The 17,780-nt window shown below is 45.1% G+C and overlaps 1 long non-coding RNA gene across 1 annotated transcript; it reads left to right on the plus strand.

Annotated features, from left to right (window-relative positions):
• Positions 1-1,825: 1,825 nt before the first annotated feature.
• LOC119286443 lies at positions 1,826-11,457 on the plus strand. The gene is made up of 3 exons (XR_005140469.1): positions 1,826-1,889; positions 9,901-9,924; positions 11,446-11,457. It is a non-coding gene; the product is annotated as an uncharacterized LOC119286443 (long non-coding RNA).
• Positions 11,458-17,780: the final 6,323 nt, after the last annotated feature.

Here is a 17,780-nt window from a genome sequence, read left to right on the forward strand (position 1 = left end):
GCCGCCACCGGCGGCCATAGCCCCGAGCTCCTGGCCCCCTCCATCGCCTGCCTTCCCTGGTCCCTTCGCTGCCCGAGTCCCCACCGCCGGCGGTGAGCATAACCCAGATCCCCTAACCACATCGATGCATGCCTTCCCTAGTGACGCAGCCACTGACAGCCCCGTCCATCGGGGCCTTCACCGACCACCGCTAGCCCTCTCGAAGGACCAAGACAGTGCCCTCCACTTCCCCCTCTTAGGGAAAGATCCCTCCTCTTCTTCCTCTTAGGAAGGACCAAGACAGCGCCCTCCTCTTCTTCCTCTCACGGAAAGATTCCATATGGGGTATGTTGCATCGCAGGAAAAATTAGCTTCTGCCATCTCATGTGCCTGCCTAGTTGGTTATATCTATTAGTTTGGCCTGACAAGCTCTTGTCTGTTATGTGATGCTTCATTTCTCTAAAAATGTTGTGGATCTGAAAATTTTCAGCTACTCTGTTATGGATCTGGTTTAACTCTAATGTTGATGCACTATTGTTGTCATTGCAGACTATTATTGCATTTAGTTCTCTGTGAAATTTTTCAGCTACTTTATTTGGTTAATTGTGTTGTGCGGCTATTTTGTCAGGCATCCAGTAATACTTCTGTTGGTGCGAGAAGTTCAACAAAATATTATAAAAGTTAACCTTGATTTTAATTTGGAGACACAAGAAAGACACTGACATATAAAATGTCATCGAGACAATGGCATATATATATGTCATTGGGAAAATGAATGCACATGTAGGAAATTGTTCATCTGGTGTCCTGTTTTAACACTTGTTTGAAACATCTGAATATTACACCCTAAATCCTATGTAAACCTTGGGAACTTATTATCACTGGATCTTATTGTTGCCATGTAAGCTTGATTGCTGATCTACAACTTGGTTATGCTTTATGTCATGTCTTCACCTTTGTTTGGCCAATCTGAATAGAAGAACAAAAACACAACTCTCTAATCCTTTAGATTCAGTATGTGGCTCCATGCAAGTTTATCACTGGCATATAATAATATGATGATAAGCTTCATTGTTTTATTTTTAGCTTGTGCTAGAGGCATGCCGCTGGCACCGTTGGGCCCTCATTTATGTTATACAAGCCATTTGAGGATATGACGTGGTAAGTCAGCAAATGGAATAGATGGATCCATCATTTTTCCATCCTGATGCTTGTCCAGGATTTCCTTTTTGTTAACCAGTTCAACTAGTCCATCATTTTAAACTAGGCCCGAGAAATGAAGGTTCGGTTTATCACAAACAATTTTAATATGTATCAGCTTACTATCTTGGCAGATGAGCTATTTTTCAGTTAACGCGTGGCGAGTCGACTTGGAAATGAATAGGCACTGGTTCTTCTTCTTACTCTCCATGAGCCCCTTATACTACTGCTATGGTTTATGTGCCTACTTTTAACTCTCTCATCTGAAATTGGGCTGCTTTGTTTCAGTTGATCTGATAGTGTGGGTGGGATCTACAGAACAATGTTGAGATGTGTCTACGACCAATCCACATTCGGCACAACTCCCGCAACTTGAACACCAAGCTCTTTGCCATTTAAGTACGTATCTGCACCCCAAATGGCTTATTTCAAAGTGTAGAGCATAGTTTGCAACTGAATGGCTCAGTTTGTCCTGTGATTGTGTCATGTGTAATTTAAATTCACTACTAGCAGCACTAGCCGTTGTAACTGTGGCTCACTGGTTGTATTAGGAAATGCTCTGCTAATGTTTGTGCAACTCATGACCGGTATTTGAATCAATTCACTAGGCATTACGTAATAGCTGAACACCACTTTTATTTTATGGTAAATGGTTGAGAGAATAAACTGGATGGATGACCAATCCGAGAAGGGCATTGAACAAAGTGTAGGTATTGTTGGAGATATTACTGCTGGGCATAAACCGGCCTATCTGGGCCAGGTCAACTTCATCAGTAGTTCAAGAGTGCTAAAGCCCAAGAAGACAGATGAGGGCCTAAAGCCCGTAGTCGGTTTAAGACTTGTAGCTGTAAACCGACATTTGTATATAAACTTGTATTGTAAGTTAGGAATAAGGAGAGACCAACCCGGATACGAATATGGACCGGTGTTGGGACTTTGTGAACCGACGGGCGTCACCCATGTATATAAGGGGACGACCCGGCGGCGGTTCAGGGACAACAGACAACAACTCGAGACTTAGGCGAAGCTTGTTTGCTCCCTAGTCATCGAAACCCCATCAATTCCATCACAACTATACGCAGGCTTTTACCTTCATCGAAGGGGCCGAACTAGTATAAACTCTCTTGCGTCCCTGTGTCTGCTTTAACCCCTTCAAGCTAACCCGTTGTGATGGCTCCGCGACTAAGTCCTTTCTCTAGGACATCTGCCGTGACAAAACCACGACAGTTGGCGCCCACCGTGAGGCTATCGCATGATGGTTTCAAGTTCTTGGAGGGCCGCTTTGAACGACTAAGAGTCGTCGCGGCAAGCTCTACATCGATGATGCAGGCTGGGGCCCCAAGGCCGGCTCAGTTGAGTACGGGTACCGGGTCCCCTTTGGTGGCATACACGTTTTCATCGGCAAGATCGGAGAACCGGGCCCTGAGCCGGACATCTGCACCGACCTCATCGAAATGGCTCAGCGTGCGTGATCTGCCCGGGTTAAACCGGTTCAAAATCTCTGGTGGCTAAAGCGTTTCGCCATGGCTTCTATTGGTTAACTGCTCATGCTGATGCGGAGGATCTAGTCAGATGATGTGATGGTTGCCAAAAGTTTTCAAGACGTGCTCATGTGCCAGCTCAAGAACTGAGAATGATTCCAATTACTTGGCCATTTGCGACTTGGGGGCTGGATATGGTTGGACCTTTCAAAAGGTCCAAAGATAAGAAGACCCACCTCCTGGTGGCGGTTGACAAGTTTACAAAGTGGGTGGAGGCAGAACCTGATAGCAAGTGTGATGCGGCCACGGCGGTTCAGTTCATTAAAAAAGTGATTTTCCGGTTTGGCTTTCCACACAGTATCATCACAGATAATGGTACCAATTTGTCTAAAGGTGCCATGAAGGAGTTCTGCGAACGGGAGCACATCCGGCTCGACGTTTCATCGGTGGCACACCCACAGTCCAATGGTCAAGCAGAAAGGGCTAATCAAGAGATCTTGAGAGGCATCAAGCCCCGGCTTATGGTTCCTTTGTAGAGAACACCGGGTTGTTGGGTAGAAGAGTTACCATCTGTGTTATGGAGCATCAATACTACACCCAACAGATCAACAGGATATACACCGTTCTTCATGGTTTATGGAGCGGAGGCGGTTCTCCCCAGTGATATCCGTCATGATTCACCCCGTGTGGCGGCTTATGTTGAAGAGGACAATGAGATAGCACGGCAAGGCACTTTGGACCTATTGGATGAAGAACGTGACGTAGCAGCTGCCCGCTCGGCGATTTACCAACAGGATCTTCGTTGTTATCATAGTCGCCGAGTCAGAACCAGAACCTTTCAGGAAGGAGATTTGGTGCTTCGGCTCATCCAAGATCAGACTGATATGCATAAGCTATCCCCACCTTGGGAGGGGCCTTTCGTGGTCAGCAAGAATCTGCACAACGGGTCATACTATCTGATCAATATTCAAGAGCATAAAGACTCACCTACATCAGAGGAGGAGACTAACAGGCCATGGAACATAGTCATCTTCGGCCTTACTATACCTGAGCCATTGGCTCTACTTATGTACATATTACGATGATGTATATATTATGACTAAATATAATAAACCCGAACCTCAGCTAAAGTGGGGTATCTGTTCTTCTACATCATGTGTGGTTACACGGAGTTGTTCTAAAGTGGCCTCCGGTTTACCCCTTGAGTTAGCTTTTCAAAAGCGTCATGTTATATCACTTGGGGGCTTGGTCGTGTCCGAACCAATGCAATACCTCTTGATAGGCGAGAGCCACCAGATCACTTGGGGACTTGGTCACGTCTGAACCAGTCATGCCTCTTGATCGGCCTAAGGCCATAGAATCACTTGGGGGCTTGGTCGAACCCAAACCATTGCCATGCCACTTGATCGGCATAAATGCCACGGTTTCATTTGGGGACCTGGCTGACTTGAACCATAGCTACACCTATCGGGAGCTTGGTCGTGTTCGACCATGGTAACGCCATCTGATCAGCTCAAATAAGCCTCTTTTTGCAAACGGTTTTGTCATTGCCTTTGCTTCACACTTTTCTTTGAAAGATATTTCTTTCTTTTTATTGCGTTTTTTAAACCGACAAAGTTTTAAACCGGTTCACACTGTCAATTGACGGAACACTGTCCATTTTTTATCCGGCGACTATTTGCTCGGTTTGATTTTTTTGTTAACATCCTATTATGGAGTAACACGGTGTTTATTATAACCCGGCACGGTTTACATGGTAAACCGGATCATATATATAGGATCTGCTATCTCCTCCAACAGTGTGGGTTTATAAAACTCCAGTTCAAGATTGGCCAAGCCAACTTCACGCTTAACGATGGCAGGTATTATGTATCTCAAAAATTTGATCATATACTTAAAAATTTCGGATGTTTTGATTTCATGTATGCAGACATCATATTCCGCCTGACGGTACAACCGCGGTGGCACTTTAAGATTTTTTATTGTAGAAAGTACTTTGGAAATTTCATCACCCAAAGGAATAGCAAGTTGCAGTAATTATGCACGAAGGCATATCAACATCAAAAGTATCAGCTAGCCTATTACAAGGCAACACGGTGCCCACAATAAGATCATTGTTTTTCGCAAGGGAAAAGCAGTTTTAAACTAGCTTCCGGTTCAAGCTTGGCCACCAGCCTGTCCTGATGGTTGTGGATCATCCCGCGCCGCTTCAGCTTCAGTTTCTCTACCCAGCGGCTGGAAATCAATAGTTGTCCAGTCGATTCCCATTAATGCTTGAAAGACAGCTTCATCATGGATCAGCAATGACGGTTCAATATCGGGAGTGTAAGTATGCTTACAGATTGGAGGGATAAGATTTTCCGATTCATGAACTGGTGCAACTATTCGCTTGTTTTGATTGTCATATTGGGCTTGATAATGAGACAAGTTTGCTTCTTCAGCCAATTGACAAGCTAGCGGACGCACCTCCCAGTTTATTGCTTGCCGATCTGCTTCACCAAACTCTGACCCGTCTTCCTTCAAGCTGGGATAGCCCTGAGCTGCTTCAATAGGATCAAAATCCGGCACCCAAGCTTTTGCCCGGATTAAGGCATTGATCGCACCGGTTCGAGCAGCAGATTTCTTCAGCTCTTCAACCCGGGCAGGAAGCACTAACAGTTTCATCAGAGTGTCTTGAATCAAAGTGGGCGCCGGTTTGTTGTGGGATGCAGTACAGATGATACGCTGTGCACCAGTGTACAGTTGTTCGATCAATGTATAGGCGGCTTTCAATTTCTTCCGCACATCTGACACCAAGTGACCAATGCGTGTCCCTGAAATATCATAAAGGGTTAACAAACCGGCAGCTCTGTAAGACGGCAGAATCAATTCAGAAGTCAAACTGGCTTACCAAAGATAGCAGTGGTCATGGCATGCACGTGCCGCTTTATGCTGCTCAGTTCATCCGCCACCGGTTTTAGTGTAGCCTCGGCATCCTCTGCTCGTTTGATTAAAGCGGACTTTTCAGTGGCCCAATCCGCCCGCTTCTTCTTGAAGCTCTCCTTAAGCTGTTCCATGGCGCTTAAAGCACTGGCTAATTCCTCTTTTGCTTTGGAGGTTTCAGCTTGTTGGGATTTCAGATTTTCTTGGAGATCGGCGACTTGGCTTTCTTCGTCTTCAGCTCAGTCTGCATGCAGACAGTTATATGCTTCAGCAAAACGGTACAAGGATTGAAGTACCAACCACATAACAAGTTATGCACTTGGCACTTGGGGGCTAATGCATATTTGATCTTCATCTTTCAATTGCTTACAAAGTCCCAAGATCAATACAAGTATTCAACTTGGCACTTGGGGGCTAATGGCTATTTGCTTGTATATATTCTGATGCGGCAATCTCAATTACTTAAAGTCCCGGTTTAACTACGCTAAGTTGAACCGGCCCTTGGGGGCTACATCAGCGAATTTCAAAGCATTAAGATTCATATTAGTAAGTCCCGGTTTGAAAGAAGATTACAAACCGGCCCTTGGGGGCTAGGAGAGTCAGCAAGAATTGAAGCATACAAGCAGGAAAGAGCATATGGAAGTTACCTCATTTATCTTTCATCATGTTAACCAAACTGGCTTCATAGTCATGACTGGTATACAGTCGGTTCAGGTAGCCGGAATGGATATCTTGGGCGTTCAGAGTAGCGTAAGTCGCCAGATCAGCATTCCACTTGCCTTTGCCAAAGGCAGCAAATTCTTGCTTGGCAGTATGTTTGGACAAAGCGACAGGATTGCTTGGCTCTATATGGCCGATGCCAGTAATGACAACCTCATCATCCTTGGCATCGCCGGTTTGCACTGGGGCTGTTGGCTTATTAGTAGGCTTTGTTGGACCGGTGGATTTCTCAATCCGGATGGAACTTGTGGGCTGATTGACAGGACTGGAGGTATCAATAGGTCTCTCTTCAGCAATAAGATCGTCGTCTTGCTGCGGCGGATCATTGGGTATATCCTCAGGAATAGCCGCTTCAAGATCTGGTGTTTTGCCTAGTTCAAGGACGGCATCTTCTTCGGCCGCTTTGTCCAGGCGAGCCTTCTTGCTTGGCCTAGGCTTGGCCTTGAAAGGAATAACAAAATCAAATACAGCATATGTTCCAAGGTGATGTACTGCAAATATTATGATAAGTATAGCTTACCCAAGCACCGTTTTGAGCGGTGGCAGCTGAGTAGCCGATGACTCGCCAGAGGATGAGTGGGAAGTAACCTGGTAATCGGATTCAGATGGATTAAGAGGTTGACGAAAGCAGCCCGCTTTAGGACAAGCACTGGCAAGCAAATTAGAGACCTCTGAGTGGCGTTTCCGAACCGGACTGTTCGGTAAACCGGCGGAGGTAACTACCTGGCCGCTGTGCCGGGTGGTGCGACGAGCTTCGTGCTGTTGGGTCTTCATAAGAACTTTGGGATCCAAATAAGCAAGAGGATGAGAAAATTTAACTTTCCGATTTGCCTGACGGATTTTTAGTGAAGGCAAAGGTTCTGAATCAGAAGAGAGAATAATTACCTCTGTAGCATCAGCATGGCTGGCTTCGGCATCATCCTGACAAATATCATCATCAATAAGATGCATGAAAAATAAGCCAAGTGAGTCAAGCCCTACCTCAAGGTCCAGATTATCCACATCATGATCAGGGGCCGGATTAGAGGATGCAGTGGTTCTTTTCCTGTGGGCAGTCTTCTTCACAGCTTTAGTCTTTTGCCGGGTTGCTCTTTCCGGTTTGTCTGGTTTTTCTGGTTTCTCCTACAGCAGTTTCTTGCTCCAAAACGGATCATTGCCCTGGTTACACAGACATTGCTATTAAACAATGACCAGATATATCAATAACAGATTCAGCAAAAAGAAAAATCAAAGTCTTACAGCTGGCGGTTTGTTGGTGGCACAGAAGGGAAGCAGGCCGGTTTTAGCACAGATGTGTTCTGGTTCATTCAGCATCTTATTCACAGCCTCTGTGATTTCTTCATCGGTGAGCTGGATATTGGAATGTCGCAGTGGGTCATCAACACTGCCAGTATACTCGCACATCAAACCGGAGCGCTGACTAAGGGGCAGTATGCTCCATGATATCCAACAGCGAGCGAGATCAACCCCTGTTAAACCGTTGGCCATAAAGGCTCTGAGCTTCGACAGTTGAGGAGCATATTTGCTTCTCTCCTGGGCAGTCAACCTTTGCGGAACGGGGTGTGTATTGTTGAGCCGCTCCGGACGAAAGCCATGCAAGGGATTCTCACTAGCAGGGCAGGTGTCTTTGCTATAGAACCATGTCTGATTCCACTCTTTGGGGTGGCTGTGCAGTTTGGCGTGAGGGTATGTGACCTCTTTCCTTTTCTGAATCGCCACGCCACGCAACTCCGTATTGGAGCCGTTAGTAAACTCAGTACGGCGGTTTAGATGGAAAAGGTCTCTGAACGATTCCACTGTGGGCTCCTCTTGAAAGAACGCCTCACAGAGCACTTGGAAGTGACACATGTTTGTAACAGAGTTGGGGCCAGTGTCTTGTGGATGGAGTTGGAAATCGGCTAAAACATCCCGGTAAAATTTAGAACCGGGCGGCTTTAAGCCCCGGGCTAAGTGATCTACGAAAACGATGACCTCTCCTTCTTGAGGTGTGGGAGGGCATTCTTTGCCGGGAGCCCTCCAATGGATGGTAACTTTGCTGCCTAAGGCGCCGATCAGGACTAAATCGTCCAGTTGAGCTTCTGTGACGCGAGAAGGAACCCAATTGCACTCATATACTTGCTTGGCCATGATGAAATCTACAAGGTAGAGGATCCCGGTTCAAAAATGCACTTATTAAGGTACATTGGTATGTGCAATGTTAAACCAGAGACAGATCTATATAAACCGGAGTTTTATGAAGCAACAACATCTGGCGGTTCAACAAGGGGACTAATGGTATATACCGGTTTGGCAATTTTTTCTACATGGTTAAACTGCCTGATCTAAGCATTGAAACAGCTGAGATTGCGGATGGATAAGTATGCAGAAACAGATTTCACAAGATTTCTCTACAGCGTTGGATCTGAAGCAAGTTCAGAAAATAAGAAAAATATTCAAAAGCTCAAAGCAGAACCGTATTGAATCAATGGGCAGAAATATATGTGAGATCTATGGTCTTGGGCATGAAACTAAAGGCGGATACTAAAAGCTACCGCTACACAGAGCAGGGGTTCACAGATGCATCCAGGAGCTAGTATATGAACATGAACAGGTGATGAACACTGCAAGAACACGAAACCCTAGAACAGATATGTGTTGAGAAGAGCAAAAGGCTTACCAGAGTTGAGGAAGATGCGGAAGGTTGTCGCGGTGCTCTGGTGCGTTCAGGTTGATGCAGCGGCCAAGGTTGGTGCAGAAGTTGACGGCGGCGGCGGAGCTCTGAGGCTGGCGACGCGAGGAAGATGAAGAAGAAAGGCACGAACGGGAAAAAAGAAATGACCCTTTGGTCCTATTTATAAGGCAAAAGGACATGTGTCAGGCGCGACAATCAAGGGGCCACGAAATGGAGTTGTCGCCTCAATTTCCGCAGATCTATTAAACAAGGAAGCATAATGGATAGCTTCGTTATGACAGGTGATTTCACTCCGGTTTACAGCAATCAGAGAAGATGGCATCATGGCGGTTTACCAATTTATGAGAAGATGTTGAAGATGAAGTTTTTGCTAAAGGATTGACATGAACCCGTTCAAATCAATCTGGGGCCTAATGTTGGAGATATTACTGCTGGGCGTAAACCGGCCTATCTGGGCCGGGTCAACTTCATCAGTAGTTCAAGAGTGCTAAAGCCCAAGAAGACATATGAGGGCCTAAAGCCCGTAGTCAGTTTAAGACTTGTAGCTGTAAACCGGCATTTGTATATAAACTTGTATTGTAAGTTAGGAATAAGGAGAGACCAACCCGGATACGAATATGGACCGGTGTTGGGACTTTGTGAACTGACGGGCGTCACCCATGTATATAAGGGGACGACCCGGCGGCGGTTCAGGGACAACAGACAACAACTCGAGACTTAAGCAAAGCTTATTTGCTCCCTAGTCATTGAAACCCCATCAATTCCATCACAACTAGACGTAGGCTTTTACCTTCATCGAAGGGGCCGAACTAGTATAAACTCTCTTGCGTCCCTGTGTCCGCTTTAACCCCTTCAAGCTAACCCGTTGCGATGGCTCCACGACGAAGTCCTTTCTCTAGGACATCTGCCGTGACAAAACCACGACAGGTATCATGGTCAATTATCTCTAAGGTATGCCTTTAGCCTTTTAGTGCGTTTAGAAGTTACAAGATGACATGATTTGTTTCTTTGTATGTAGCATCTATCTGCATGCATACTATATTTATCGGCTTTATTCATACTGATGTCTTCCCAAAGCAACTATGTATTAGAACAGAAGCAATAGGGGCCTGAACCAATAGGGGTCTTCCCAAAGCCAACCAATCCAGTTTACGCATCCATTTGGCCAAGCTAGTTGGTTGCAACGTGAATGAAAATAGGCCAATGATTGCAGCGAGAGATGCCTTGCTGATTAGTAGTATGCGTTTGTCCATGAGCGTCTCCCTTCTATTTTTTTCTTTAATTGGGACATGAACGTCTCCCTTTTATAGGTATTTGACTGTTAGACAATTTATATACATGTCCATGCATGGGTCTGTTGAATTTTTTCCTAGAGTTCAAAGTGATCCCTTGGTATGCGTTTGTATTTCTATGAAATATGATCATGCTATTTTTTAGGAAAAATATTCTGGTGTCATAAATCTAGATGCTTTTGCTGGTTTCCAGATCTTTGTTGGCACGGCTGCACCTCTTTGGTTACCTGGCATGGCAATGCAACATAAGTCTACATGGTATTGTTGTACATAACATGATGATAGAACATAAATTGCTGACACTAAGCGCACATATTTTGGTACTTAGTCGTCCATGCATGATTTATTATAGTTAAAATTCTATTGTAGGTGCGAACCAACATGTGATTGGGTGGTTAGTGGTAGGGTGCGCGTGCGTGCGTTTATACGGATACGTGTATGTGTGTATGTATGAGTGTGTGTGTTTGCACTATGTTGAAAACAAATGTATTGTAGGCATGCTTTGTTTTAAAAAAGAATACGAAGGGAGATACTTCATTAGATAAAAAAAGTATCTCCTAATATCATTGTCGTCACTATAAGTTTGATTTGTATAAGTGCAAATCTACTTGGTAGAGCTATTCTTTTTGTGAAACCCATGTCTGAGTTAAACATTACGCACTAAGCAATACAGACTGTATTACGATAGAACGCTAATGTTCGGACTATCTATTTGGTAGAGCTAGTATTTTTTTTAAATCCACAGGACACATCAAATAGGAGTCCAGGCTGTTTTTTTTCTTTCACATGCTAGCTAGGGCGCTTATCTTGTGCGTGGGGGGTTAGGTGCCAGACACTTCTTTTGTTTTTCTGTACTGGACACTTCCTATTTTCCGTAGGGGGTTATGTAGCTCTTAATCGTGAAAAATCTAGAGAGGTTGCGAAGGAGTTTGTCTTTTCTTCAGTGAATGCTTATCTAATAGACTATAAAATAAGCTACTGGGTTGGATGATCTCTGTTTCAGATGGTCAATACCTTCATTGTTGATAAAACTGCAAGCACATGAACATAGTTCTATATAGTACCATGTGAGCCGTTGATATCATGAGGATTTATTGACTGATTGTGTTAATCCACAAATGTGCTTTGAACAACTTGAGCTGATTACACTTTCTTGACAAATTTTTGTGAAAAAATTCAGGTACTTAGCCAATTGGTGCACATGGACGTGATGACTTTGCAGCGTTTATGGACCAACCAACTTGTAATCATGGATCTTATGTGTTGTAGACCATTTGGCGATTTGGTTATTTTATAGCTTGCATTTTGTGCATGTGGATACAGACTTGTGTGTTCTGGATCATCTAGTTGAAGTTTCTCATACCAGCAAATAGTGTTGTCTTTTTGTGACTTGTGTGTTCTAGGTGATTGTTAAGATGGTAAAAACTATGCTTTGTCAAGATTGATGTGTTTGTCAACTTGTGTTCAATGTATATGCACGTTTGTGAATATATTTCATTGTTGTACAAAACGTGTTCATCATGAACCTGCTTCTGGATGTGGGGATAATAATTGATTCTGTTTAGAGCTTGTATATATTGTTTGGCTGCACATCACTTTACCAGCAATTTATTAGTCGGCAAAAGGACTATCTGTCGGTGTAGGTAGGGCGTATGTTGATAGACTATCTGTTGGCATGGATATGGTGTATGTGGCTAATAAAGTGTCAGCATAGGTAGGGTATATGTGGACACACTATCTGTTGGCATAGGTAGGGTGTATGTTGTATGATAAACTGTCGGTGGATGTAGGGTGTATGTGGACATACCATCTGTCGGCGTATGTAGGGTGTATGCTGAATAAAAAAGTGTCGGGAAGTAAATAACTGTCGGCAATACATTTGCCCACAGCGAGTCCTCCGACTCTTTCATCTTCTGTTAGCATTGATGTTAGCTACAACTTAACTGTCGACAAAGGTACCCTATGCCGACACATTGGTGTGTCACGGAAGCTCTACTGTGGTGTAGTGCCAGTTTATAGCCTGCTCCTCGGAACAAATCCTCAAAAAAAAGTTGTGCAATTTTGTCGTTAATTGACTATACGTTGAAAATGATGTGGGTCCCAGATATCAGTAGGGTGGATTAGAGTAAAAAAATGAGGGGTGCATCTGAGTAGTAAAAGAGGCACTTGCTTGTGTTCGGGAGTGGACCTGGTGGGTCCGTACTGTCATACTCACAACTACAGTCCTCTCTGATTCACAATGTTGACAGGGCCGGACGGCGGCGCCACGGCGAGCGCACCAAGGCGGAGGATAAAGTGTTGTCGCCAATGTGATGGGCTGGGTTGGACATTCTTATTGAAAAATAAAAATGGACCGAAACTATTTACGACGTTGACTACGATTTGCATGGGTCCGCCGGTTGCAGGAAGAAAATGGTGGGAGAAAGAAGACTAGTCGCTATCTTTGCCTAAGAATAATATCGACTGGATGTAACAACACTATCATAGGAAATAATATCCTCCTGTTAAATCATGAATTTTGAAGAACTGGTGCATGAGCATTTAGCTTTATTTATTTACTTATGTATGTTTAGGGGACCATGAGCGTGTACCTGGGCCGGATTCATGTGAGAGCCTCCCTTCCAGTTAATTATGGACTCCTCTATTGGGCCTTCATTAGTGGGCTGCATGTTATCAACAAGTGGAAAATGTGTTCCGTACCAAAAATAGTATGCGCTACATACGGTATGGGGCACTAAAGGATCGGACCGCGCGACGACTTCCAAAACATTGTGTTTTTCATTCTAACAACCCATTTATTCAACCAACAGACGAAATATACTACTGATTGTACATTGAAAATAGTAGCAGCACCAACCAGGGCTGGGGGTGCAACAGAAGCAGTAAGCAGGCCAAAAGAGTAAAGAGGCAGCTCTCTCTTCCAAACCAAACATTAGCCATCATTACAAAAGGGCTACCCAAAAAGAACAAGTGTATGCATCAAACTAAATAAAGATCCTACTACACCAAGTGTATGCATCTAACTAACTGGCTCAGTTAGATGTTACTATTTATTAAGCTGTGGAGATTGGCCGACGGCTTGAACCAGATGGGTGCCTGACGGGGGAAACTCCAGCCAGCAGGTCAAAGTCTGATACTTGCGACCCTATCTCCTACTTTGGGCTGCAGAGCATGGCGGCACATATCAGGGTATGGTGCATGCAGAGACGCATGGTACACTGTGTAAACACAATTCTGCCTGATGAACGAAACCGCGCTGCCATCATGATCCTTTCCGTCGGTTATCTCCTGGTTAATCGGATAATTCAGTCCGAGAAATAGAGAGCGTGTACCAAGGCTACTTACCAGCCTCCAGTCAAAAATTCTTGAAGGACCAGATGCTGGGATCCTACTCAAAGACCTTGCAGTGACTATGATTGTACTCCGCGAAACAACACATCCAGTATGTGCGAACAACCATCAGTCGTTCGCCATCATCTGATCAAGACAGGAATCACCTGAAACTTCCATGCCGCTTTTGTTTGAAAGGTTTTGAGATTAGGAAGGGTAGGGACACCAGACGGCATACAACATCATATCAAGTTGGAGTCAAATAAAAAAGGGCTCTTAATGTAGTCAATCTTAAGAACAACATGTTATGAGCATGAATATTTTTTCAGTAAATGTTACAGTAATATAAGCAAGCCATCATGATATCATAGGAAAGTAACATACTACTGTAACAACCATTTGTAGCGATGACTGGAGTAGGCCAGCAATACGTCCAGCCATAGAAGGACTCAACAACGTAAATGAAGCCCTTGTGTTCAATGGCATCAGAGAACCATGGAGGATGTATGATCCTGCGATGGACGTGCAGATTTATCCACTTACCGCAGTGACCTATCAGATAGGCGAGTCCGCGGTTGAAGAACGCATTTAGCCTGAAGTCTTTATAATTCAGAGATCTTGTGGGCACTTGGCAGATTACAACCTTGAGCAAATCAAAGTTGGTATCATGTTGGCTACTGTAAGGTTTCGAGTATTCTGCGCTGCGGTGCCAAAGCAGTGTAGTGTCAGTCGAAGGAAGGGGGATCAATCGCCGGGTGTAGACCCTCCATGAGCATCTAGCTGCCGCGACCATCGACGAGCACCATCCAAGACGTGTTCATACTGACCCAGTACGTACTGTTAATGTAGTTGAGGGTGACGGGGATCGGATCGCAGTCAAGGGGGTTGATGCTCGCCACCCTACGATCATTATGCTGCCTGACACAACGTTTCTAAAGATCAGGCGGCATCAGCAAGCAAGGGGTTGGCTTAAAAAGCTCTGGCCTGAGGTTTTTGAGTAAACGGTACAGCCCCGACAAGCATGCGCGAGCGGCATGGTACTAAGATTGTCCACATGCGAAACAATGAGCTTGATTACCTCTGTGGGGAACGAATTCCAGCCACTCTTTCGGCGGACGCTACTCGGTTCTGCCATTGTTAGTGCTTGGGTTTCGGAAGTGGGGGGCAGGCGCCTTAGCGGGGATGGAAGATTAGACGATTATGTGCGGACAAAGATGGAGAAGCGAATATGTGCTGCGGGAAGTGGATAGGTGATGATGACTACAACACGCCGCTTGACTTACGAGACACATATCAGCAACGTAGGGTCATATCGATGCCAGACAACTTGCTGGAGTGATCACAGTACTGGTACTCCCTACAGTAACTACTACTATGCCCTAACTTGCTTGAGTAGAGTAGTAGTGGAGTAGGACTCTGCTCTACTACTAGCACTGGAGGATTAGTATATTCTAATCTAAAATAGTTACAAACTTCAATGCCCGAGTGCGGAACGACTATGAACCGCCATCGGTGCTAACTCCAATCCCCAGCAAACGTTCACTACTAGACATGGCCGCTGCAAACGCCCGTGACGCAGTTATAGTACGTGTGTAAGGGGGCGGTTTTGTCAAATACTATGGCTTAAAAATAGGCCACTGTCGGATGGAGATCTGACGATTACGTGGGATTCGCCAAGATTGAGCTCGTGGCGAACAATCGCCACATATCATTACTAAAAAAAGGTTAAAACACCCGGGGCTATAGCTTGCACCGGCTGACCGCTAACAATGATACTAACATAGTTGTAAAATGGTCAAAGACCGTGTCTACATGGTGTTTGGAATTATATGCAAAAAAACTAGCAAGATGCACGTGCATTGCACAGAACATTAAGATGCATTTTTTACAAAACACATGTTGTGATTGACCCATGTAGGAGTAATCCCATGTGTAAAAACTAATGATATCTCAAGAATTTTATCGAAAATGGTATCTTGACCATTTCATCGAAAAAATGATATCTCAAGAAAGATGATAGATAAGGTGAGGAGGAGTGGGGCGTGGTGGTGACTGGTGGTCGGACTGGACGGAGGCATGGGGATGGACGGCGCTGGCAGCGGCCACCATGCCAGATTGTTCCAGAGACTTCCTTTTTTAATTGCTCAGCAATGAGGTTGTGGGAGATAAGGATGAACGAGGCAAGGCCTTATCTGTAAATGTGGAGAGAGGTGCGGGTATCTTTTGTAAAATTGTCATAGTTTGCTCCCTATCCGTCAGATATAGATCGAACGGTCTATACTATAAGATGGCAGGCACACCATCATCACCAACTTGGTTTTTTCTCTACTCCTCCTATAAAAGACTCAGTTGGTGATGATGGTGTGTCTGCCATCCGCCATTTCTGACCATTAGATCTGCATCTAATGGTTGTGATGTAAGTTGTGGCCTTTTGCAACAATTCCCACTTCTCTGCTCTAGTTTACACAAAAGCCCTTAGTATCTTGAAACCAACCACATTCCTCCCTTACCTCATCAAAATAGCCCAAAGAATATATTTGGAGTGAAACATAAGATATATTTAGTGATATGTATATCAAAACTAAACTGTTTTCTTTCAAATTTGTGAATATGTATTATTGTACTTTGGTTCCGTTGCAACGGACATGCTCATTGTTATGAAGGTTTATCTATTGCATCGTCCGCAACGAACACCTGGTGTACTGGTCCGGGCCGGATGCTTCCAGTGCGATGACCTGAGTTTGAATTCTGTCCTAAACTTTAGCTTTTTATATATATTTCTTGCGCTACTGTACTGGGAGTGGAACCCACAGAGTACTTAGAATACAAGATTAAGGATGGATTTGTTTCTTTTTAACTTTCTGTACGAATCTGTAGCCAGCCTGCAAGTCATGTACACTGTAGTGACAGTGGAACCCACGGAGTACTTAGAATACAAGATTAAGGATGCAATTAACTTTTTATAAAGGGAGAATCATACATGCAATTAACTCAAATGGATTGGACGCGACTCTATTATTCTCCAACAGCAACCGACAAATTTCCTCCCACGGGCCGGAGTAGGTTTCTCGGTTTGCATGCGGGTTTAACGGAGGTGTTTGATGGAGGCGAGGAGGCGTGTTCAGCCGGGCGTGCAGTGGGCGGCGCAGTACTATTTGATTTGACAACTACTAGTATATTATAAAAAATAAAGAAGAGTGGTAGAGATAGAGATAAGAGTAGAGATACAGACTAGGGAGGAGCACCATGAGCAATGATATACTTACGCGCAGCTTTTCACAGAATAGAGGTTACGGAAAGGCATGGCATAATTAGATTGGGAGGAGGAGGTCCATACCCCTGAAATTCAGGGGGCAGGGAGGGATTAGAGGCCGCCACATCAGTCCGTAGGACAGCTTCTGTGAGACTCATCCGTAAGTGTAGCAATTTCAGAGCACCATCTACTGCTTCGTGTGCTACTCCTACGCTCCATCCGGCGGCCGCAACATCCCCTACAGCCACTCCCTCCTACGCTCCATTCGGCGGGCGCTGTTGAAATTTGGGGAGCACACTCTCATGAGTGCTGGCAGCGACGACTTCACCGAGACGACTTCTTCCCCGACCTCGGCAACCTCTTCCTCAACGACATGGGCGACAACCTCAATGCCAACAGTGCTGCTCCCGTTGCACCGTATGTGTTTCTGTCCTTCCGGTTCGAAATCATGGTAGAATTCATGTTTCTAGTATGTGTCCTACATTCAGTCTGTTCATATACTATGCTAGTCCACATGATTAGTTTAATCTCTGTTATAGTCGTCATGATTTATTTTGTGCTTATTCGCACTAAATCTCGTAGTAACTTGCTCATATATTCAACTGGCGCAACGTCCCCTACAGCCACTCCCGTTTCATGGACGGGCTGGTCGATGCCTCCAAGGAGCCCTTCGTCTATTGCTATGAGTGCCTGATGCCGTTTTGGGGCTCGCCGGCGGACCTCGTGCATCACCTCACGCAGGCGTCCGGCGATCACTACTGGCCCTTGGCGGAGAACATCAAGTACGAGACGTGCTACCCGTTCGCCGTGCCGGGGTCCCTGGAGGATCACCGCCACCTGCTAGTCTCGGAGGAGGACGGCATCGTCTTCCTCTTGATCGTGGGCACCAGCGAGGCCCGCGCTGGCCGCCGCCCCGTCTCTGTAGTGTGCGT

The sequence above is a fragment of the Triticum dicoccoides genome, chromosome 1A (genome assembly GCF_002162155.2).
Source record: "Triticum dicoccoides isolate Atlit2015 ecotype Zavitan chromosome 1A, WEW_v2.0, whole genome shotgun sequence".
Taxonomy (NCBI): Eukaryota; Viridiplantae; Streptophyta; class Magnoliopsida; order Poales; family Poaceae; genus Triticum; species Triticum dicoccoides.